The sequence below is a fragment of the Dasypus novemcinctus genome, chromosome 10 (genome assembly GCF_030445035.2).
Source record: "Dasypus novemcinctus isolate mDasNov1 chromosome 10, mDasNov1.1.hap2, whole genome shotgun sequence".
In the NCBI taxonomy this organism is placed as follows: domain Eukaryota; kingdom Metazoa; phylum Chordata; class Mammalia; order Cingulata; family Dasypodidae; genus Dasypus; species Dasypus novemcinctus.
In genome coordinates this window covers 35,955,976-35,959,651 of record NC_080682.1, presented here as the reverse complement: position 1 = coordinate 35,959,651, position 3,676 = coordinate 35,955,976, and the positions used below count along the sequence as shown (strand labels likewise).

The window sequence follows — 3,676 nt, the reverse complement described above, 5'->3', positions numbered from 1 at the left end:
TTCTATTTTGATATAGGATCTCACTGGATAATGAAATACTCTGATTTTTCCATAAGAAGAGAGGTGGGGAGAGACACCATATCAAATTCTTCAAGGTAGTACCCGTTCAACCCTCCTAAAAAGATGTAAAGTGGGTTATAAAATCAAACCCAATTCCTCACTGCTGAAATTTTCTTATGTTTCTGCATTTTGGACTAGATTCAGCTGTGTTGTTTTTCATTATCTGATAACACTCTGACAGTTCAAAGAGGGTGCTCAGTCCCAGGTAGTCTCATTCATAAATGAAGCAATTGGCATAGATATCTCGATTCTCTTTCATATGGCCTTTTCTTCTCCAGTAAACTATATTGGTCTCTAACAAACCATAATTGGATCACTGCCATGGTTGTCTCACAAAACCTAAAGCTTTAAGGCCCCTCATGGTCAATATCAGGTGTTATATACATCATTTTATTATATTCTGTTCATCAAAATATGTCACAAAGCAGATGAAATGATGGGAAGATGCACTTCACCATTGAATAGGGAGAGTTGCGAAGTTGGCATGGCCATTTTAAATAAATTACACTGTGATAAAAGAATATTGCTTATTTCTTGTTCATCAGTCCATTTTGCATGATGTTATAAATATAGTGGACCGTTCTGATATTTTGAACAATATTCAGAAGATTAAATCCCCTGGGATTCTAATATGAGCAAAAAATTACAGGAGAAAATGTGACCCAGGGCAAAATGCTATTGTCTTTTGCTACGTAAAGGTTAGTTTTGTTTTGTCTTTCATATAGTTAGAGAAAATTTCACTCACAAGATCAGACTACAAACCAAGTGCTAGAGGTTCTAACATGCTAATAAATTTTATATTCATGGCACTGCAATTTTTATTGGGGCTACCACCTGTGTGATATTATAGTAGACCACAGCCATATGTTACAATTCATTTACTTGTTGCATAAGCTAGACCAATTAATTCAATGCTGATATTATAGAGACATTGAATCTTATAAATATATGTTGGCTATTATCTCTGGAAGTCCTTATAAAATGTTGTTTTTCTTCAGATTTTCTGCCTTCTCTGTGATGTAGGTTTTTTTTCAGCAGAATCAATACATGGATTTTTCCAGTTAGTAAGTATATCTGTTCCAAATTAACATAACAATGATGGGGAAATAATCACAGGACAGTAAAATAGCCAAACTATTCCTACTCTGAAGGAGTCTTAAACTATAACTGAATTCATAATGTGGCCTTCAGGAGAATTCCTCTTGTATCAGTGATGTGTGCAAAGTTATATTAACAATCATAGAAATGAATAAATAACCCTCTTTCCCCACTGCATGTTTCCTCTGAAAAACGATCCCTTTCTCAAACTTTCCTTTCTCCTAGGAAGTTCATATATTTTCATGTCATTTGCAATAACTCATTATCCTGTCTGAGTTCATGGCATTTTTCACTTTTGCATTCCTTATGTATGGATGAGTCAGTTGAGAAAGTGAGTTCCTTATGTCTATGGGGAAAGTGGTTGGGGGACATGTGTACATGAATGCACATGAGACAAAAAATAAGGTTACTCTTGATGATGTGGGAGGTACAAGTTGAGGTACAAGTTGAGAAGGATTTTGTCCACACTACTGCACTGGGTTTCTCAGAGAATTCATGATGACAATGCATGAAATCATCAGAAGCATGAAACTGCTTGAACAAATGCCCCAAATTGAACACCAGCAGGAGGTTGGTGATGTATGTGTCCATACAAGCAAATTTCAACAAGGGCTGTAAATCACAGCAATAATGATCAATCAAATTGGGTCCACAGAAAGGCAATCTCAAGGCCAGGGCAATCTGAGCAGTAGACTGTATAAAAGACCCTATCCAGGCAAGAATAATCAGGATGGTGCAGACCTGCCATCTCATGATGGTTTGCTAACGTAAGGCCTTACAGATGGCCACACATCGATCAACAGCCATGAAGATGAGAACAAAGATCTCCATGCAGCCAAATAAATGTAGTGCAAAGACTTGAGTCATGCACTCATTGTAAGATATGATTTTCTTTGCAGAGAGAGCATCCACAATTAGTCGAGGGGCTGTGGAAGTTGAAAAGCAAACATCAGCAAAGGACAAGAAAAAATAGGAAGACGTACATGGGGCTTCCAAGGCTCTGGCTGAACTTGATAGTCACCATAATGAGCAAATATCCCACCCTAGTTCATGCATAGAAAATTAAAAAGATTACAAACACCATTTTCTGCCTCAAGGTATCTTGTGTTAATCCTAACAGTATGAATTCAGTTACACTGTTGTTTGCTGCATCTTTTTATTTGATCTGGGCAAGCACTGCTTAGAGAGTTCATCTGCAAGGAGAAAAAACGCAATTTTATAAAAAAAGCACATTTGCAGCTGCAATACATGCTTGATCATGGAACTTCTCCTTATCCATGGATAATCAGTTACCTTTCTGCATATTAATGTTTTTCTGAATGAAATAAGCATCATAATACTTATCAAAATTATTTCACTGATTGTATAGGAAAGTGCAATAGGATTTAATTAAAAAGTAAATGACCTATCAGAAATAATAAACCATAATTTTTTGGATTCACCATGAGTTGATAATTTCCTGACCTGAATTTTTTCCTTCAGTTTTTAGCAAGGGCCCTCAATATTAGGGATAGTGTGTTACAAAAATAGAGAAAATCTATGCATACTTTACCTCTCAAATCTTTCTTGTTTGCAGTTGTAATGCAACCTCACATTCAATTTTGTACTTTTTATCATGCTATGTTTTCCATAGTTAAAATTTTCTCCTTATTCATTATTTTTTGACTCTCTCATCAATATTTCCTAAGATACATGAAGACACTGAGACTATCTATAGTTAAGGAAAAGGAGAGGGGTGAATTTGCCATAAGTCAGAATATAATTTCAAAATTCAGGTTTACAGTTTAAGCACCAGTGATGTAGAAAATGAGCTAAGGAATCTCTGAGTGATTGCTGAAACTTTTCAATAGAATTTTTATCTTCTCTATTCTTGAGTCTCCCATACTTTAACTTCAAGAAAGAGATGACAGAAACAAAAAGTGAACCTAATTGTTTATTTACAACTAGCTATACGTCAGACAAGTTATTTTGTGGATATAGCCATATTTGTTCTCCCCAGTAATAACATAGTCAAAAGCAAAATAATGTGAAATTGTTAAAATATACTTGTAACACAAAAGAATAATCTCTTCAATGATAAATAGATTTTACAAAACAGTATTAAAAATTACAACACAAATGAAAAATGAGCTACAGAACCATTTTTACAAGATACACTTATTTTTATCGTAGTAGTTAAACATATGAAAAGATATACCATTCAATTCATAGTTAACTACATGGAAATAAGAATTCCAATTAGACTCATATTTTCTCTCTTATACTGATTAAATGATCTTTTTTGTTTTTTTCAATTTTTTAAAAATACATTTTTTTATTTTAGTATACTGGAGAAGAATGGGAAACCTATAACTGGTATGACCTAAAATGATCTTTGATCATTTTGTTTATTAATATGTAGTGCTGGCAAATGTGTGGGAACCTATCACTCTCAGATAGTCTAGGTTGGTGTTTAAGTGGGTACAGTATCTTAGGTGGTGAGTTCCAACATCTATAACATTATAACTGGACATAGAAA

General features: G+C 34.3%; 1 pseudogene; it reads right to left on the bottom strand.

Annotated features, from left to right (window-relative positions):
- Positions 1-1,625: 1,625 nt before the first annotated feature.
- Positions 1,626-2,775, bottom strand: LOC131280186 (olfactory receptor 4C11-like; annotated as a pseudogene).
- Positions 2,776-3,676: the final 901 nt, after the last annotated feature.